This window comes from Schistocerca gregaria, chromosome 4, assembly GCF_023897955.1.
Source record: "Schistocerca gregaria isolate iqSchGreg1 chromosome 4, iqSchGreg1.2, whole genome shotgun sequence".
NCBI classification, from domain to species: domain Eukaryota; kingdom Metazoa; phylum Arthropoda; class Insecta; order Orthoptera; family Acrididae; genus Schistocerca; species Schistocerca gregaria.
This window is the reverse complement of record NC_064923.1, coordinates 615,327,475-615,344,739: the sequence shown is the minus strand read 5'-3', so window position 1 is coordinate 615,344,739 and position 17,265 is coordinate 615,327,475. Positions and strand designations below refer to the sequence as shown.

The window sequence follows — 17,265 nt, the reverse complement described above, 5'->3', positions numbered from 1 at the left end:
TATTACGGATTGCAACAACGTGTAGATGAGCCACAGCGCGGTAAGTCACTCTCCAGTTCAGTGTTGGATGACAACAACCAGCGAGCAGCCATACCATCCGGAATCAATTACTCGTTATGAGATATCTAAGACATCGCTCGCCTCGTTTCACCTGCTCATTGTACATCACTGGTCACATAGGCATGCAGCGTGGAATAAGGAACACCAACATTTGACGCTCGAAGCATGGAGGAAGGTCGTCTGGAGCGATGAGTCACGTTACATGAAGGAACATGCTTACTGAATGAAGTGTGAAACGATGCATCCAAGTCGCCAACAGAGCAACGTAGAGGCAGATGGTGGATGTATTTTCGTGTAGTATATTGGGCTGTGCACGACAGTGCGCGGTACCAAAAAGCCGCTCGCTAAAATACGATTTTTCAGGGAGTCTTATTTCAGATTCTATTGATAACAATCATAAGGGGTAAAGTGTTCTGTTAGTCCTTGGCCTAGCGAACATTTGTATCCCTATCGGAAGAACAGGCAACGTGTACCTATCCTACAGTACAGGGTCAAAATTTAAACATTGCACACTTCGTCCAGCCTAGGCAAATTGAAAAAATCTGTTGGTTATGTTGAACTAGGTGTGATCTAGGATGGACCTTAGGCGGCTTATAAAAGTATCATTTGTTCATGGGCGGTTCCTGATAGAACCCCAATAAACCATGATTTCTGGGTTCCGAAAGTATCAATTGTGTGGATACCTACTTCTGTAATTTCTATTCCGGGTAGACCGTCGAAATTTTTATCACAGGTTCTTAAGATGATATTATGGGTGAAAGTAGAAACCTTTTTCGATATCGTTAGCCGTTACCGAGATCCAGAGGTTGAAAGTCGCCGTGCTTGCGCAAGAAGCAGCAGAAACTTGTTTTAGCCGTTTTTGCACCGTGGGCCCCAGTTACCTAAATAACCAACTACAGCAAAGGCTCAAATTTTAACTATACATTCTTCAGACACTCTCCTAGAAACCCAATTTTCCCGTTTTCGAAAATCCGTGTCCGTTATCAAGATGCACCCGAAAAATGGTGATTTTTGGTTATCGAAAGTAACAATTGTGGGGATGACCATTACTATAAGTCCTGTTCATGGTAGATCGTTGAAATTTTATCGTATGCTCTTTGATGATAGTGCCTGAGGACGTTGATACCTGTTATAGTATCATTATCCGTTGCCCAGATCGAGATATTAAAATAAAAAAAATATTAAAAAACATGTGTGAATTCCTACTAAGGGACGAAACTGCTGAGGTCATCGGTCCCTAGACTTACACATTACTTAAACAAACTTATGCTAAGAACAACACACACACCCACGCCCGAGGGAGGACTCGAACCTCCGCGGGAGGGGCCGCGCAGTCCGTGACATGGTGCCTCAAACTGCGCGGCTATTCCACGGGGCACCAGAAGTTCAAAGTTGTTGTACATCCGGTCAGAGGCGTAAGTGTAGTTTCAACTGACGTAGTTAACAAGTGGCAAGGATTCTAGGGTCATCTCAATGGTTTTGAGGTCATTAAACTATGTTTCTAGTCAGCATTTTTTCATCTACAAAGTTTTATGACACGCTATCTCTGTACAATCGGCTCTACATGCCTATACAAATATGCCCAAAGTGGTACTGCAGTGACAAAAATGAGTTAAAAAGTTTATTACCATTAATGAAAATAACTTAAAATTACTGCTAAAAACTGTGTAAAATTGGAAAGACAGCAAATTCAGCAAAATATTTCCAGTAACATTTTTATCCGTTTGAGATACAAATCATAAGCAAGGCGTTTCCAGTGAATTGCGACGTAAAGTAGATCAATTTGTGTTAACGTTATATTAAGCGTACTTATTCGTTGTTTCTATGAGTCAAAGTATGTACGTCTGTCGAGGTATAGAAATAAACTATCAAACCCTTATCGCCTATAGAATTTGCTTTATAGAAGCAGTACACTCTGTAGCAGGGAAAAGAAGGAGACCAGTGGAAAAATGCTCCCATCGGGACATAAAAAAGGTGTATACCTTCCTCTTTAAAAGAATCTGACAGAAAAGTGGAGAACCAGGTTCCTCAATCTTCGTTCCGCCTTCCACCGCGAATTTTGGCATCCAAACATATTCGCGCTTTTTTTGTGCTGAGGTTCGAAGTCGCCGTGCCTATGCAGGAAACAGCAGAAACATGTTTTAGCCGTTTTTGCACCGTGGGCCCTAATTATCTAAATAACCTACTATAGCAAAGGCTAAAATTTTAACTATACATTCTTTAGACACTCTTCTAGAAACACCATTTTCCCGTTTTCGAAAATCTGTGGCCGTTATTAAGATGCACCAGAAAAATCGTGATTTGTGTGGATGACCATTACTATTCTTAGAGACAGTGACGGAGGAAGAGAGAGGCGATAGTGCCAGTGGGAGAGAAAGAGACAGGACACAGCGATGGTGGGAGAGAGAAAGTGGCAATAAAAGAGAAAGAGAGACGGATGAAGACCGGTATGGTAGGAGCTATTAAGAAGTGGTAAGGTGCCGGGCTAACATGAATTCAGTCGTCCTTTAAAACAAATTTATCAACAAACAATTCTCACCGAACAGTTATTAGAAAACATTGTCCCACCCCTTCATTCTTTTAAAAGTGTACACATTACAAGGCTTACTATCAATTAATATTTTTTGCTCTGAACCAACATCAAGGATAGAGAGACCTGTGATACAGTAATGCCAAATTTCAGCCCAAAGCAATGATAAAACCAATTAAAAGTTTCAACTAAAGTGAAAAAAATTTAAAACGCCCAAGACTATCTTAATAGTGCATCTAGTAATCTTTTTTAAAAAATACATAATAACGAACTAATAGCAATTCAAACCTAGAAACAGTATTCAGATAAATCCAAGTTAACAAAAGCACTTGAAATATACAAAAAATTACAGCGGGACCCAGTTATCAAAAGTTTTGTACCACTAACGATTTCAGAACAAGTTTAGGTGCAAAACTCCTTCAGATGAACGCCAAAGTAAGAGAGGTAACTGTTCATCTACAAAAAGTAATTACTTAACACAAGAACACATCTACAGCATTAGAATTCATCCGCTGCTACATCAGTAGGTTTACAGAGCCTTAATCTTGCAATGTTATTTTATTCCACATGTCAGTCTTGCGCACTCTTCCTGGCAGCACGTTACACACATCAACAAATTGGCGTGATAAGACCTGAAATACAAATCAGTTACCACTGATCCCGCACATTCATACAAATAATGGGCCCCAGTGGGGCAAACCCAATGACAACCTTGTAACATAAACAGTTAAAACAAACAAATGACCAGTCACGAAATAGTGGAACCAATGTCACCCCACCAGGGCAGACTCAATTACAATTTTGCAATTTGAACAACTAAAACACACAGATGGGCAAGTACTCAGTAATAAAGTTTCTCAGCTTCACGCGGAATTACCCAGTACTCGAGTGTAAGTGCAACCGGGGCGCAGGGACAGTGTAGTGACGGCTGTACAGCTCTCCAACCGTTGCTTTAACCACCGATCTTCTTTGAGCAACGCCAGTCTTGTGCAACCGAAGAGGTCTTGCATGCAAAAGGGGAGCTCCTTTCTAAACTACAGATTCCCAAACAAAAGCTCTCGCGCACAACTAGGCCGCGCTATCACTTCAAGTGAGGCAAAGTCGTTTTCTGGTACATTTGTGCACTACTCCCAGCACAGAGCACCGCTCACCACCTTCCTCGTGCCGCTGCTAACTCAAAACTCCTGTCGCTGATCGTCACGCGCCGCCTCACGGACCACATTCGCAACACAAGCCTCTCTGGAAAAAAGATTCTACACAACCAGCAATTTCACGAGAGAGGCAAAAAGTCGAAAAATACCAGACTTTGAGGAAGGTTTCGACGCTCAGCACAAAGACGATAGCACTGGGAGCCAAAGAGAGAGGAAATATTAAAAGTGAGTGAGAGACAGTAACAGTAAAAGAGAGAGAGAGGTGGATGGAGACAGAAGCAATGGGTACAAAGGATCCTCCCAGATCGGCGAACTTTAACAAGTAGGTACATGGGACGTCACAGTATGGACTGAAATTTTAAACACGTAGGTATTTTAAACACGTGGGTATAGAGGAAAAAAAGAACAGTTGGACCCCCTGAATTGTTAAGTAGGTGATGTATGGCGGAGGCAGTGTCAGTGGAAAAGAAACACAAAAGGAGACAGTAAAAACGAGAGCGGAACTTCCTGGCAGATTAAAACTGTGCGCCCGACCGAGACTCGAACTCGGGACCTTTGCCTTTCGCGGGCAAGTGCTCTACCAACTGAGCTACCGAAGCACGACTCACGTCCGGTACTCACAGCTTTACTTCTGCCAGTATCCGTCTCCTACCTTCCAAACTTTACAGAAGCTCTTCTGCGAACCTTGCAGAACTAGCACTCCTGAAAGAAAGGATACTGCGGAGACATGGCTTAGCCACAGCCTGAGGGATGTTTGCAGAATGAGATTTTCACTCTGCAGCGGAGTGTGCGCTGATATGAAACTTCCTGGCAGATTAAAACTGTGCGCCCGACCGAGACTCGAACTCGGGACTTTTGCCTTTCGCGGGCAAGTGCTCTACCAACTGAGCTACCGAAACACGACTCACGTCCGGTACTCACAGCTTTACTTCTGCCAGTATCCGTCTCCTACCTTCCAAACTTTACAGAAGCTCTTCTGCGAACCTTGCAGAACTAGCACTCCTGAAAGAAAGGATACTGCGGAGACATGGCTTAGCCACAGCCTGAGGGATGTTTCCAGAATGAGATTTTCACTCTGCAGCGGAGTGTGCGCTGATATGAAACTTCCTGGCAGATTAAAACTGTGCGCCCGACCGAGACTCGAACTCGGGACCTTTGCCTTTCGCGGGCAAGTGCTCTACCAACTGAGCTACCGAAGCACGACTCACGTCCGGTACTCACAGCTTTACTTCTGCCAGTATCCGTCTCCTACCTTCCAAACTTTACAGAAGCTCTTCTGCGAACCTTGCAGAACTAGCACTCCTGAAAGAAAGGATACTGCGGAGACATGGCTTAGCCACAGCCTGAGGGATGTTTCCAGAATGAGATTTTCACTCTGCAGCGGAGTGTGCGCTGATATGAAACTTCCTGGCAGATTAAAACTGTGCGCCCGACCGAGACTCGAACTCGGGACCTTTGCCTTTCGCGGGCAAGTGCTCTACCAACTGAGCTACCGAAGCACGACTCACGTCCGGTACTCACAGCTTTACTTCTGCCAGTATCCGTCTCCTACCTTCCAAACTTTACAGAAGCTCTTCTGCGAACCTTGCAGAACTAGCACTCCTGAAAGAAAGGATACTGCGGAGACATGGCTTAGCCACAGCCTGAGGGATGTTTCCAGAATGAGATTTTCACTCTGCAGCGGAGTGTGTGCTGATATGAAACTTCCTGGCAGATTAAAACTGTGCGCCCGACCGAGACTCGAACTCGGGACCTTTGCCTTTCGCGGGCAAGTGCTCTACCAACTGAGCTACCGAAGCACGACTCACGTCCGGTACTCACAGCTTTACTTCTGCCAGTATCCGTCTCCTACCTTCCAAACTTTACAGAAGCTCTTCTGCGAACCTTGCAGAACTAGCACTCCTGAAAGAAAGGATACAGCGGAGACTTGGCTTAGCCACAGCCTGAGGGATGTTTCCAGAATGAGATTTTCACTCTGCAGCGGAGTGTGCGCTGATATGAAACTTCCTGGCAGATTAAAACTGTGCGCCCGACCGAGACTCGAACTCGGGACCTTTGCCTTTCGCGGGCAAGTGCTCTACCAACTGAGCTACCGAAGCACGACTCACGTCCGGTACTCACAGCTTTACTTCTGCCAGTATCCGTCTCCTACCTTCCAAACTTTACAGAAGCTCTTCTGCGAACCTTGCAGAACTAGCACTCCTGAAAGAAAGGATACTGCGGAGACATGGCTTAGCCACAGCCTGAGGGATGTTTCCAGAATGAGATTTTCACTCTGCAGCGGAGTGTGCGCTGATATGAAACTTCCTGGCAGATTAAAACTGTGCGCCCGACCGAGACTCGAACTCGGGACCTTTGCCTTTCGCGGGCAAGTGCTCTACCAACTGAGCTACCGAAGCACGACTCACGTCCGGTACTCACAGCTTTACTTCTGCCAGTATCCGTCTCCTATCTTCCAAACTTTACAGAAGCTCTTCTGCGAACCTTGCAGAACTAGCACTCCTGAAAGAAAGGATACTGCGGAGACATAACTTAGCCACAGCCTGAGGAATGTTTCCAGAATGAGATTTTCACTCTGCAGCGGAGTGTGCGCTGATATGAAACTTCCTGGCAGATTAAAACTGTGCGCCCGACCGAGACTCGAACTCGGGACCTTTGCCTTTCGCGGGCAAGTGCTCTACCAACTGAGCTACCGAAGCACGACTCACGTCCGGTACTCACAGCTTTACTTCTGCCAGTATCCGTCTCCTACCTTCCAAACTTTACAGAAGCTCTTCTGCGAACCTTGCAGAACTAGCACTCCTGAAAGAAAGGATACTGCAGAGACATGGCTTAGCCACAGCCTGAGGGATGTTTCCAGAATGAGATTTTCACTCTGCAGCGGAGTGTGCGCTGATATGAAACTTCCTGGCAGATTAAAACTGTGCGCCCGACCGAGACTCGAACTCGGGACCTTTGCCTTTCGCGGGCAAGTGCTCTACCAACTGAGCTACCGAAGCACAACTCACGTCCGGTACTCACAGCTTTACTACATCCCTCAGGCTGTGGCTAAGCCATGTCTCCGCAGTATCCATTCTTTCAGGAGTGCTAGTTCTGCAAGGTTCGCAGAAGAGCTTCTGTAAAGTTTGGAAGGTAGGAGACGGATACTGGCAGAAGTAAAGCTGTGAGTACCGGACGTGAGTCGTGCTTCGGTAGCTCAGTTGGTAGAGCACTTGCCCGCGAAAGGCAAAGGTCCCGAGTTCGAGTCTCGGTCGGGCGCACAGTTTTAATCTGCCAGGAAGTTTCATATCAGCGCACACTCCGCTGCAGAGTGAAAATCTCATTCTGGAAACATCCCTCAGGCTGTGGCTAAGCCATGTCTCCGCAGTATCCTTTCTTTCAGGAGTGCTAGTTCTGCAAGGTTCGCAGAAGAGCTTCTGTAAAGTTTGGAAGGTAGGAGACGGATACTGGCAGAAGTAAAGCTGTGAGTACCGGACGTGAGTCGTGCTTCGGTAGCTCAGTTGGTAGAGCACTTGCCCGCGAAAGGCAAAGGTCCCGAGTTCGAGTCTCGGTCGGGCGCACAGTTTTAATCTGCCAGGAAGTTTCATATCAGCGCACACTCCGCTGCAGAGTGAAAATCTCATTCTGGAAACATCCCTCAGGCTGTGGCTAAGCCATGTCTCCGCAGTATCCTTCCTTTCAGGAGTGCTAGTTCTGCAAGGTTCGCAGAAGAGCTTCTGTAAAGTTTGGAAGGTAGGAGACGGATACTGGCAGAAGTAAAGCTGTGAGTACCGAACGTGAGTCGTGCTTCGGTAGCTCAGTTGGTAGAGCACTTGCCGCGAAAGGCAAAGGTCCCGAGTTCGAGTCTCGGTCGGGCACACAGTTTTAATCTGCCAGGAAGTTTCATATCAGCACACACTCCGCTGCAGAGTGAAAATCTCATTCTGGAAACATCCCTCAGGCTGTGGCTAAGCCATGTCTCCGCAGTATCCTTTCTTTCAGGAGTGCTAGTTCTGCAAGGTTCGCAGAAGAGCTTCTGTAAAGTTTGGAAGGTAGGAGACGGATACTGGCAGAAGTAAAGCTGTGAGTACCGGACGTGAGTCGTGCTTCGGTAGCTCAGTTGGTAGAGCACTTGCCCGCGAAAGGCAAAGGTCCCGATTTCGAGTCTCGGTCGGGCGCACAGTTTTAATCTGCCAGGAAGTTTCATATCAGCGCACACTCCGCTGCAGAGTGAAAATCTCATTCTGGAAACATCCCTCAGGCTGTGGCTAAGTCATGTCTCCGCAGTATCCTTTCTTTCAGGAGTGCTAGTTCTGCAAGGTTCGCAGAAGAGCTTCTGTAAAGTTTGGAAGGTAGGAGACGGATACTGGCAGAAGTAAAGCTGTGAGTACCGGACGTGAGTCGTGCTTCGGTAGCTCAGTTGGTAGAGCACTTGCCCGCGAAAGGCAAAGGTCCCGAGTTCGAGTCTCGGACGGGCGCACAGTTTTAATCTGCCAGGAAGTTTCATATCAGCGCACACTCTGCTGCAGAGTGAAAATCTCATTCTGGAAACATCCCTCAGGCTGTGGCTAAGCCATGTCTGCGCAGTATCCTTTCTTTCAGGAGTGCTAGTTCTGCAAGGTTCGCAGAAGAGCTTCTGTAAAGTTTGGAAGGTAGGAGACGGATACTGGCAGAAGTAAAGCTGTGAGTACCGGACGTGAGTCGTGCTTCGGTAGCTCAGTTGGTAGAGCACTTGCCCGCGAAAGGCAAAGGTCCCGAGTTCGAGTCTCGGTTGGGCGCACAGTTTTAATCTGCCAGGAAGTTTCATATCAGCGCACACTCCGCTGCAGAGTGAAAATCTCATTCTGGAAACATCCCTCAGGCTGTGGCTAAGCCATGTCTCCGCAGTATCCTTCCTTTCAGGAGTGCTAGTTCTGCAAGGTTCGCAGAAGAGCTTCTGTAAAGTTTGGAAGGTAGGAGACGGATACTGGCAGAAGTACAGCTGTGAGTACCGGACGTGAGTCGTGCTTCGGTAGCTCAGTTGGTAGAGCACTTGCCCGCGAAAGGCAAAGGTCCCGAGTTCGAGTCTCGGTCGGGCGCACAGTTTTAATCTGCCAGGAAGTTTCATATCAGCGCACACTCCGCTGCAGAGTGAAAATCTCATTCTGGAAACATCCCTCAGGCTGTGGCTAAGCCATGTCTCCGCAGTATCCTTCCTTTCAGGAGTGCTAGTTCTGCAAGGTTCGCAGAAGAGCTTCTGTAAAGTTTGGAAGGTAGGAGACGGATACTGGCAGAAGTAAAGCTGTGAGTACCGGACGTGAGTCGTGCTTCGGTAGCTCAGTTGGTAGAGCACTTGCCCGCGAAAGGCAAAGGTCCCGAGTTCGAGTCTCGGTCGGGCGCACAGTTTTAATCTGCCAGGAAGTTTCATATCAGCGCACACTCCGCTGCAGAGTGAAAATCTCATTCTGGAAACATCCCTCAGGCTGTGGCTAAGCCATGTCTGCGCAGTATCCTTTCTTTCAGGAGTGCTAGTTCTGCAAGGTTCGCAGAAGAGCTTCTGTAAAGTTTGGAAGGTAGGAGACGGATACTGGCAGAAGTAAAGCTGTGAGTACCGGACGTGAGTCGTGCTTCGGTAGCTCAGTTGGTAGAGCACTTGCCCGCGAAAGGCAAAGGTCCCGAGTTCGAGTCTCGGTCGGGCGCACAGTTTTAATCTGCCAAGAAGTTTCATATCAGCGCACACTCCGCTGCAGAGTGAAAATCTCATTCTGCAAACATCCCTCAGGCTGTGGCTAAGCCATGTCTCCGCAGTATCCTTCCTTTCAGGAGTGCTAGTTCTGCAAGGTTCGCAGAAGAGCTTCTGTAAAGTTTGGAAGGTAGGAGACGGATACTGGCAGAAGTAAAGCTGTGAGTACCGGACGTGAGTCGTGCTTCGGTAGCTCAGTTGGTAGAGCACTTGCCCGCGAAAGGCAAAGGTCCCGAGTTCGAGTCTCGGTCGGGCGCACAGTTTTAATCTGCCAGGAAGTTTCATATCAGCGCACACTCCGCTGCAGAGTGAAAATCTCATTCTGGAAACATCCCTCAGGCTGTGGCTAAGCCATGTCTCCGCAGTATCCTTCCTTTCAGGTGTGCTAGTTCTGCAAGGTTCGCAGAAGAGCTTCTGTAAAGTTTGGAAGGTAGGAGACGGATACTGGCAGAAGTAAAGCTGTGAGTACCGGACGTGAGTCGTGCTTCGGTAGCTCAGTTGGTAGAGCACTTGCCCGCGAAAGGCAAAGGTCCCGAGTTCGAGTCTCGGTCGGGCGCACAGTTTTAATCTGCCAAGAAGTTTCATATCAGCGCACACTCCGCTGCAGAGTGAAAATCTCATTCTGCAAACATCCCTCAGGCTGTGGCTAAGCCATGTCTCCGCAGTATCCTTTCTTTCAGGAGTGCTAGTTCTGCAAGGTTCGCAGAAGAGCTTCTGTAAAGTTTGGAAGGTAGGAGACGGATACTGGCAGAAGTAAAGCTGTGAGTACCGGACGTGAGTCGTGCTTCGGTAGCTCAGTTGGTAGAGCACTTGCCCGCGAAAGGCAAAGGTCCCGATTTCGAGTCTCGGTCGGGCGCACAGTTTTAATCTGCCAGGAAGTTTCATATCAGCGCACACTCCGCTGCAGAGTGAAAATCTCATTCTGGAAACATCCCTCAGGCTGTGGCTAAGCCATGTCTCCGCAGTATCCTTTCTTTCAGGAGTGCTAGTTCTGCAAGGTTCGCAGAAGAACTTCTGTAAAGTTTGGAAGGTAGGAGACGGATACTGGCAGAAGTAAAGCTGTGAGTACCGGACGTGAGTCGTGCTTCGGTAGCTCAGTTGGTAGAGCACTTGCCCGCGAAAGGCAAAGGTCCCGAGTTCGAGTCTCGGTCGGGCGCACAGTTTTAATCTGCCAGGAAGTTTCATATCAGCGCACACTCCGCTGCAGAGTGAAAATCTCATTCTGGAAACATCCCTCAGGCTGTGGCTAAGCCATGTCTCCGCAGTATCCTTTCTTTCAGGAGTGCTAGTTCTGCAAGGTTCGCAGAAGAACTTCTGTAAAGTTTGGAAGGTAGGAGACGGATACTGGCAGAAGTAAAGCTGTGAGTACCGGACGTGAGTCGTGCTTCGGTAGCTCAGTTGGTAGAGCACTTGCCCGCGGAAGGCAAAGGTCCCGAGTTCGAGTCACGGTCGGGCGCACAGTTTAATCTGCCAGGAAGTTTCATATTAGCGCACACTCCGCTGCAGAGTGAAAATCTCATTCTGGAAACATCCCTCAGGCTGTGGCTAAGCCATGTCTCCGCAGTATCCTTTCTTTCAGGAGTGCTAGTTCTGCAAGGTTCGCAGAAGAGCTTCTGTAAAGTTTGGAAGGTAGGAGACGGATACTGGCAGAAGTAAAGCTGTGAGTACCGGACGTGAGTCGTGCTTCGGTAGCTCAGTTGGTAGAGCACTTGCCCGCGAAAGGCAAAGGTCCCGATTTCGAGTCTCGGTCGGGCGCAGAGTTTTAATCTGCCAGGAAGTTTCATATCAGCGCACACTCCGCTGCAGAGTGAAAATCTCATTCTGGAAACATCCCTCAGGCTGTGGCTAAGCCATGTCTCCGCAGTATCCTTTCTTTCAGGAGTGCTAGTTCTGCAAGGTTCGCAGAAGAACTTCTGTAAAGTTTGGAAGGTAGGAGACGGATACTGGCAGAAGTAAAGCTGTGAGTACCGGACGTGAGTCGTGCTTCGGTAGCTCAGTTGGTAGAGCACTTGCCCGCGAAAGGCAAAGGTCCCGATTTCGAGTCTCGGTCGGGCGCACAGTTTTAATCTGCCAGGAAGTTTCATATCAGCGCACACTCCGCTGCAGAGTGAAAATCTCATTCTGGAAACATCCCTCAGGCTGTGGCTAAGCCATGTCTCCGCAGTATCCTTTCTTTCAGGAGTGCTAGTTCTGCAAGGTTCGCAGAAGAACTTCTGTAAAGTTTGGAAGGTAGGAGACGGATACTGGCAGAAGTAAAGCTGTGAGTACCGGACGTGAGTCGTGCTTCGGTAGCTCAGTTGGTAGAGCACTTGCCCGCGAAAGGCAAAGGTCCCGAGTTCGAGTCTCGGTCGGGCGCACAGTTTTAATCTGCCAGGAAGTTTCATATCAGCGCACACTCCGCTGCAGAGTGAAAATCTCATTCTGGAAACATCCCTCAGGCTGTGGCTAAGCCATGTCTCCGCAGTATCCTTCCTTTCAGGTGTGCTAGTTCTGCAAGGTTCGCAGAAGAGCTTCTGTAAAGTTTGGAAGGTAGGAGACGGATACTGGCAGAAGTAAAGCTGTGAGTACCGGACGTGAGTCGTGCTTCGGTAGCTCAGATGGTAGAGCACTTGCCCGCGAAAGGCAAAGGTCCCGAGTTCGAGTCTCGGTCGGGCGCACAGTTTTAATCTGCCAAGAAGTTTCATATCAGCGCACACTCCGCTGCAGAGTGAAAATCTCATTCTGCAAACATCCCTCAGGCTGTGGCTAAGCCATGTCTCCGCAGTATCCTTTCTTTCAGGAGTGCTAGTTCTGCAAGGTTCGCAGAAGAGCTTCTGTAAAGTTTGGAAGGTAGGAGACGGATACTGGCAGAAGTAAAGCTGTGAGTACCGGACGTGAGTCGTGCTTCGGTAGCTCAGTTGGTAGAGCACTTGCCCGCGAAAGGCAAAGGTCCCGAGTTCGAGTCTCGGTCGGGCGCACAGTTTTAATCTGCCAGGAAGTTTCATATCAGCGCACACTCCGCTGCAGAGTGAAAATCTCATTCTGGAAACATCCCTCAGGCTGTGGCTAAGCCATGTCTCCGCAGTATCCTTTCTTTCAGGAGTGCTAGTTCTGCAAGGTTCGCAGAAGAACTTCTGTAAAGTTTGGAAGGTAGGAGACGGATACTGGCAGAAGTAAAGCTGTGAGTACCGGACGTGAGTCGTGCTTCGGTAGCTCAGTTGGTAGAGCACTTGCCCGCGAAAGGCAAAGGTCCCGAGTTCGAGTCTCGGTCGGGCGCACAGTTTTAATCTGCCAGGAAGTTTCATATCAGCGCACACTCCGCTGCAGAGTGAAAATCTCATTCTGGAAACATCCCTCAGGCTGTGGCTAAGCCATGTCTGCGCAGTATCCTTTCTTTCAGGAGTGCTAGTTCTGCAAGGTTCGCAGAAGGGCTTCTGTAAAGTTTGGAAGGTAGGAGACGGATACTGGCAGAAGTAAAGCTGTGAGTACCGGACGTGAGTCGTGCTTCGGTAGCTCAGTTGGTAGAGCACTTGCCCGCGAAAGGCAAAGGTCCCGAGTTCGAGTCACGGTCGGGCGCACAGTTTAATCTGCCAGGAAGTTTCATATTAGCGCACACTCCGCTGCAGAGTGAAAATCTCATTCTGGAAACATCCCTCAGGCTGTGGCTAAGCCATGTCTCCGCAGTATCCTTTCTTTCAGGAGTGCTAGTTCTGCAAGGTTCGCAGAAGAGCTTCTGTAAAGTTTGGAAGGTAGGAGACGGATACTGGCAGAAGTAAAGCTGTGAGTACCGGACGTGAGTCGTGCTTCGGTAGCTCAGTTGGTAGAGCACTTGCCCGCGAAAGGCAAAGGTCCCGAGTTCGAGTCTCGGTCGGGCGCACAGTTTTAATCTGCCAGGAAGTTTCATATCAGCGCACACTCCGCTGCAGAGTGAAAATCTCATTCTGGAAACATCCCTCAGGCTGTGGCTAAGCCATGTCTCCGCAGTATCCTTTCTTTCAGGAGTGCTAGTTCTGCAAGGTTCGCAGAAGAGCTTCTGTAAAGTTTGGAAGGTAGGAGACGGATACTGGCAGAAGTAAAGCTGTGAGTACCGGACGTGAGTCGTGCTTCGGTAGCTCAGTTGGTAGAGCACTTGCCCGCGAAAGGCAAAGGTCCCGAGTTCGAGTCTCGGTCGGGCGCACAGTTTTAATCTGCCAGGAAGTTTCATATCAGCGCACACTCCGCTGCAGAGTGAAAATCTCATTCTGGAAACATCCCTCAGGCTGTGGCTAAGCCATGTCTCCGCAGTATCCTTTCTTTCAGGAGTGCTAGTTCTGCAAGGTTCGCAGAAGAGCTTCTGTAAAGTTTGGAAGGTAGGAGACGGATACTGGCAGAAGTAAAGCTGTGAGTACCGGACGTGAGTCGTGCTTCGGTAGCTCAGTTGGTAGAGCACTTGCCCGCGAAAGGCAAAGGTCCCGATTTCGAGTCTCGGTCGGGCGCACAGTTTTAATCTGCCAGGAAGTTTCATATCAGCGCACACTCCGCTGCAGAGTGAAAATCTCATTCTGGAAACATCCCTCAGGCTGTGGCTAAGCCATGTCTCCGCAGTATCCTTTCTTTCAGGAGTGCTAGTTCTGCAAGGTTCGCAGAAGAACTTCTGTAAAGTTTGGAAGGTAGGAGACGGATACTGGCAGAAGTAAAGCTGTGAGTACCGGACGTGAGTCGTGCTTCGGTAGCTCAGTTGGTAGAGCACTTGCCCGCGAAAGGCAAAGGTCCCGAGTTCGAGTCTCGGTCGGGCGCACAGTTTTAATCTGCCAGGAAGTTTCATATCAGCGCACACTCCGCTGCAGAGTGAAAATCTCATTCTGGAAACATCCCTCAGGCTGTGGCTAAGCCATGTCTCCGCAGTATCCTTTCTTTCAGGAGTGCTAGTTCTGCAAGGTTCGCAGAAGAACTTCTGTAAAGTTTGGAAGGTAGGAGACGGATACTGGCAGAAGTAAAGCTGTGAGTACCGGACGTGAGTCGTGCTTCGGTAGCTCAGTTGGTAGAGCACTTGCCCGCGAAAGGCAAAGGTCCCGAGTTCGAGTCTCGGTCGGGCGCACAGTTTTAATCTGCCAGGAAGTTTCATATCAGCGCACACTCCGCTGCAGAGTGAAAATCTCATTCTGGAAACATCCCTCAGGCTGTGGCTAAGCCATGTCTCCGCAGTATCCTTTCTTTCAGGAGTGCTAGTTCTGCAAGGTTCGCAGAAGAGCTTCTGTAAAGTTTGGAAGGTAGGAGACGGATACTGGCAGAAGTAAAGCTGTGAGTACCGGACGTGAGTCGTGCTTCGGTAGCTCAGTTGGTAGAGCACTTGCCCGCGAAAGGCAAAGGTCCCGAGTTCGAGTCACGGTCGGGCGCACAGTTTAATCTGCCAGGAAGTTTCATATTAGCGCACACTCCGCTGCAGAGTGAAAATCTCATTCTGGAAACATCCCTCAGGCTGTGGCTAAGCCATGTCTCCGCAGTATCCTTTCTTTCAGGAGTGCTAGTTCTGCAAGGTTCGCAGAAGAGCTTCTGTAAAGTTTGGAAGGTAGGAGACGGATACTGGCAGAAGTAAAGCTGTGAGTACCGGACGTGAGTCGTGCTTCGGTAGCTCAGTTGGTAGAGCACTTGCCCGCGAAAGGCAAAGGTCCCGAGTTCGAGTCTCGGTCGGGCGCACAGTTTTAATCTGCCAGGAAGTTTCATATCAGCGCACACTCCGCTGCAGAGTGAAAATCTCATTCTGGAAACATCCCTCAGGCTGTGGCTAAGCCATGTCTCCGCAGTATCCTTTCTTTCAGGAGTGCTAGTTCTGCAAGGTTCGCAGAAGAGCTTCTGTAAAGTTTGGAAGGTAGGAGACGGATACTGGCAGAAGTAAAGCTGTGAGTACCGGACGTGAGTCGTGCTTCGGTAGCTCAGTTGGTAGAGCACTTGCCCGCGAAAGGCAAAGGTCCCGAGTTCGAGTCTCGGTCGGGCGCACAGTTTTAATCTGCCAGGAAGTTTCATATCAGCGCACACTCCGCTGCAGAGTGAAAATCTCATTCTGGAAACATCCCTCAGGCTGTGGCTAAGCCATGTCTCCGCAGTATCCTTTCTTTCAGGAGTGCTAGTTCTGCAAGGTTCGCAGAAGAGCTTCTGTAAAGTTTGGAAGGTAGGAGACGGATACTGGCAGAAGTAAAGCTGTGAGTACCGGACGTGAGTCGTGCTTCGGTAGCTCAGTTGGTAGAGCACTTGCCCGCGAAAGGCAAAGGTCCCGATTTCGAGTCTCGGTCGGGCGCACAGTTTTAATCTGCCAGGAAGTTTCATATCAGCGCACACTCTGCTGCAGAGTGAAAATCTCATTCTGGAAACATCCCTCAGGCTGTGGCTAAGCCATGTCTCCGCAGTATCCTTTCTTTCAGGAGTGCTAGTTCTGCAAGGTTCGCAGAAGAGCTTCTGTAAAGTTTGGAAGGTAGGAGACGGATACTGGCAGAAGTAAAGCTGTGAGTACCGGACGTGAGTCGTGCTTCGGTAGCTCAGTTGGTAGAGCACTTGCCCGCGAAAGGCAAAGGTCCCGAGTTCGAGTCTCGGTCGGGCGCACAGTTTTAATCTGCCAGGAAGTTTCATATCAGCGCACACTCCGCTGCAGAGTGAAAATCTCATTCTGCAAACATCCCTCAGGCTGTGGCTAAGCCATGTCTCCGCAGTATCCTTTCTTTCAGGAGTGCTAGTTCTGCAAGGTTCGCAGAAGAGCTTCTGTAAAGTTTGGAAGGTAGGAGACGGATACTGGCAGAAGTAAAGCTGTGAGTACCGGACGTGAGTCGTGCTTCGGTAGCTCAGTTGGTAGAGCACTTGCCCGCGAAAGGCAAAGGTCCCGAGTTCGAGTCTCGGTCGGGCGCACAGTTTTAATCTGCCAGGAAGTTTCATATCAGCGCACACTCCGCTGCAGAGTGAAAATCTCATTCTGGAAACATCCCTCAGGCTGTGGCTAAGCCATGTCTCCGCAGTATCCTTTCTTTCAGGAGTGCTAGTTCTGCAAGGTTCGCAGAAGAGCTTCTGTAAAGTTTGGAAGGTAGGAGACGGATACTGGCAGAAGTAAAGCTGTGAGTACCGGACGTGAGTCGTGCTTCGGTAGCTCAGTTGGTAGAGCACTTGCCCGCGAAAGGCAAAGGTCCCGAGTTCGAGTCTCGGTCGGGCGCACAGTTTTAATCTGCCAGGAAGTTTCATATCAGCGCACACTCCGCTGCAGAGTGAAAATCTCATTCTGGAAACATCCCTCAGGCTGTGGCTAAGCCATGTCTCCGCAGTATCCTTTCTTTCAGGAGTGCTAGTTCTGCAAGGTTCGCAGAAGAGCTTCTGTAAAGTTTGGAAGGTAGGAGACGGATACTGGCAGAAGTAAAGCTGTGAGTACCGGACGTGAGTCGTGCTTCGGTAGCTCAGTTGGTAGAGCACTTGCCCGCGAAAGGCAAAGGTCCCGATTTCGAGTCTCGGTCGGGCGCACAGTTTTAATCTGCCAGGAAGTTTCATATCAGCGCACACTCTGCTGCAGAGTGAAAATCTCATTCTGGAAACATCCCTCAGGCTGTGGCTAAGCCATGTCTCCGCAGTATCCTTTCTTTCAGGAGTGCTAGTTCTGCAAGGTTCGCAGAAGAGCTTCTGTAAAGTTTGGAAGGTAGGAGACGGATACTGGCAGAAGTAAAGCTGTGAGTACCGGACGTGAGTCGTGCTTCGGTAGCTCAGTTGGTAGAGCACTTGCCCGCGAAAGGCAAAGGTCCCGAGTTCGAGTCTCGGTCGGGCGCACAGTTTTAATCTGCCAGGAAGTTTCATATCAGCGCACACTCCGCTGCAGAGTGAAAATCTCATTCTGC

The 17,265-nt window shown here is 49.1% G+C and overlaps 30 non-coding genes across 30 annotated transcripts; 22 read left to right on the top strand and 8 right to left on the bottom strand.

Moving 5' to 3' along the window:
* Positions 1 to 4,265: 4,265 nt before the first annotated feature.
* Trnas-cga (transfer RNA serine (anticodon CGA)) lies at positions 4,266 to 4,340 on the bottom strand. The gene has a single exon. It is a non-coding gene; the product is annotated as a tRNA-Ser (tRNA).
* A 525-nt stretch (positions 4,341 to 4,865) lies between these two features.
* Positions 4,866 to 4,940, bottom strand: Trnas-cga (transfer RNA serine (anticodon CGA)). The gene has a single exon. It is a non-coding gene; the product is annotated as a tRNA-Ser (tRNA).
* Positions 4,941 to 5,165: 225 nt separating this feature from the next.
* On the bottom strand, positions 5,166 to 5,240 carry Trnas-cga (transfer RNA serine (anticodon CGA)). Its single transcript has one exon. It is a non-coding gene; the product is annotated as a tRNA-Ser (tRNA).
* A 225-nt stretch (positions 5,241 to 5,465) lies between these two features.
* Positions 5,466 to 5,540, bottom strand: Trnas-cga (transfer RNA serine (anticodon CGA)). Its single transcript has one exon. It is a non-coding gene; the product is annotated as a tRNA-Ser (tRNA).
* Positions 5,541 to 5,765: 225 nt separating this feature from the next.
* Positions 5,766 to 5,840, bottom strand: Trnas-cga (transfer RNA serine (anticodon CGA)). Its single transcript has one exon. It is a non-coding gene; the product is annotated as a tRNA-Ser (tRNA).
* A 225-nt stretch (positions 5,841 to 6,065) lies between these two features.
* Positions 6,066 to 6,140, bottom strand: Trnas-cga (transfer RNA serine (anticodon CGA)). Its single transcript has one exon. It is a non-coding gene; the product is annotated as a tRNA-Ser (tRNA).
* Positions 6,141 to 6,365: 225 nt separating this feature from the next.
* Positions 6,366 to 6,440, bottom strand: Trnas-cga (transfer RNA serine (anticodon CGA)). Its single transcript has one exon. It is a non-coding gene; the product is annotated as a tRNA-Ser (tRNA).
* A 225-nt stretch (positions 6,441 to 6,665) lies between these two features.
* Positions 6,666 to 6,740, bottom strand: Trnas-cga (transfer RNA serine (anticodon CGA)). The gene has a single exon. It is a non-coding gene; the product is annotated as a tRNA-Ser (tRNA).
* Positions 6,741 to 6,926: 186 nt separating this feature from the next.
* Positions 6,927 to 7,001, top strand: Trnas-cga (transfer RNA serine (anticodon CGA)). Its single transcript has one exon. It is a non-coding gene; the product is annotated as a tRNA-Ser (tRNA).
* Positions 7,002 to 7,226: 225 nt separating this feature from the next.
* Positions 7,227 to 7,301, top strand: Trnas-cga (transfer RNA serine (anticodon CGA)). The gene has a single exon. It is a non-coding gene; the product is annotated as a tRNA-Ser (tRNA).
* Positions 7,302 to 8,425: 1,124 nt separating this feature from the next.
* On the top strand, positions 8,426 to 8,500 carry Trnas-cga (transfer RNA serine (anticodon CGA)). Its single transcript has one exon. It is a non-coding gene; the product is annotated as a tRNA-Ser (tRNA).
* A 225-nt stretch (positions 8,501 to 8,725) lies between these two features.
* On the top strand, positions 8,726 to 8,800 carry Trnas-cga (transfer RNA serine (anticodon CGA)). The gene has a single exon. It is a non-coding gene; the product is annotated as a tRNA-Ser (tRNA).
* A 225-nt stretch (positions 8,801 to 9,025) lies between these two features.
* Positions 9,026 to 9,100, top strand: Trnas-cga (transfer RNA serine (anticodon CGA)). Its single transcript has one exon. It is a non-coding gene; the product is annotated as a tRNA-Ser (tRNA).
* Positions 9,101 to 9,325: 225 nt separating this feature from the next.
* Positions 9,326 to 9,400, top strand: Trnas-cga (transfer RNA serine (anticodon CGA)). Its single transcript has one exon. It is a non-coding gene; the product is annotated as a tRNA-Ser (tRNA).
* Positions 9,401 to 9,625: 225 nt separating this feature from the next.
* Trnas-cga (transfer RNA serine (anticodon CGA)) lies at positions 9,626 to 9,700 on the top strand. The gene has a single exon. It is a non-coding gene; the product is annotated as a tRNA-Ser (tRNA).
* Positions 9,701 to 9,925: 225 nt separating this feature from the next.
* On the top strand, positions 9,926 to 10,000 carry Trnas-cga (transfer RNA serine (anticodon CGA)). Its single transcript has one exon. It is a non-coding gene; the product is annotated as a tRNA-Ser (tRNA).
* Positions 10,001 to 10,525: 525 nt separating this feature from the next.
* On the top strand, positions 10,526 to 10,600 carry Trnas-cga (transfer RNA serine (anticodon CGA)). Its single transcript has one exon. It is a non-coding gene; the product is annotated as a tRNA-Ser (tRNA).
* Positions 10,601 to 11,724: 1,124 nt separating this feature from the next.
* Trnas-cga (transfer RNA serine (anticodon CGA)) lies at positions 11,725 to 11,799 on the top strand. The gene has a single exon. It is a non-coding gene; the product is annotated as a tRNA-Ser (tRNA).
* A 525-nt stretch (positions 11,800 to 12,324) lies between these two features.
* Trnas-cga (transfer RNA serine (anticodon CGA)) lies at positions 12,325 to 12,399 on the top strand. The gene has a single exon. It is a non-coding gene; the product is annotated as a tRNA-Ser (tRNA).
* Positions 12,400 to 12,624: 225 nt separating this feature from the next.
* Positions 12,625 to 12,699, top strand: Trnas-cga (transfer RNA serine (anticodon CGA)). The gene has a single exon. It is a non-coding gene; the product is annotated as a tRNA-Ser (tRNA).
* A 524-nt stretch (positions 12,700 to 13,223) lies between these two features.
* Positions 13,224 to 13,298, top strand: Trnas-cga (transfer RNA serine (anticodon CGA)). Its single transcript has one exon. It is a non-coding gene; the product is annotated as a tRNA-Ser (tRNA).
* Positions 13,299 to 13,523: 225 nt separating this feature from the next.
* Positions 13,524 to 13,598, top strand: Trnas-cga (transfer RNA serine (anticodon CGA)). The gene has a single exon. It is a non-coding gene; the product is annotated as a tRNA-Ser (tRNA).
* Positions 13,599 to 14,123: 525 nt separating this feature from the next.
* Positions 14,124 to 14,198, top strand: Trnas-cga (transfer RNA serine (anticodon CGA)). The gene has a single exon. It is a non-coding gene; the product is annotated as a tRNA-Ser (tRNA).
* Positions 14,199 to 14,423: 225 nt separating this feature from the next.
* Trnas-cga (transfer RNA serine (anticodon CGA)) lies at positions 14,424 to 14,498 on the top strand. The gene has a single exon. It is a non-coding gene; the product is annotated as a tRNA-Ser (tRNA).
* A 524-nt stretch (positions 14,499 to 15,022) lies between these two features.
* Trnas-cga (transfer RNA serine (anticodon CGA)) lies at positions 15,023 to 15,097 on the top strand. The gene has a single exon. It is a non-coding gene; the product is annotated as a tRNA-Ser (tRNA).
* A 225-nt stretch (positions 15,098 to 15,322) lies between these two features.
* On the top strand, positions 15,323 to 15,397 carry Trnas-cga (transfer RNA serine (anticodon CGA)). The gene has a single exon. It is a non-coding gene; the product is annotated as a tRNA-Ser (tRNA).
* Positions 15,398 to 15,922: 525 nt separating this feature from the next.
* Positions 15,923 to 15,997, top strand: Trnas-cga (transfer RNA serine (anticodon CGA)). Its single transcript has one exon. It is a non-coding gene; the product is annotated as a tRNA-Ser (tRNA).
* Positions 15,998 to 16,222: 225 nt separating this feature from the next.
* Positions 16,223 to 16,297, top strand: Trnas-cga (transfer RNA serine (anticodon CGA)). The gene has a single exon. It is a non-coding gene; the product is annotated as a tRNA-Ser (tRNA).
* Positions 16,298 to 16,522: 225 nt separating this feature from the next.
* Positions 16,523 to 16,597, top strand: Trnas-cga (transfer RNA serine (anticodon CGA)). Its single transcript has one exon. It is a non-coding gene; the product is annotated as a tRNA-Ser (tRNA).
* Positions 16,598 to 17,122: 525 nt separating this feature from the next.
* On the top strand, positions 17,123 to 17,197 carry Trnas-cga (transfer RNA serine (anticodon CGA)). The gene has a single exon. It is a non-coding gene; the product is annotated as a tRNA-Ser (tRNA).
* The last annotated feature ends 68 nt before the right edge of the window (positions 17,198 to 17,265 follow it).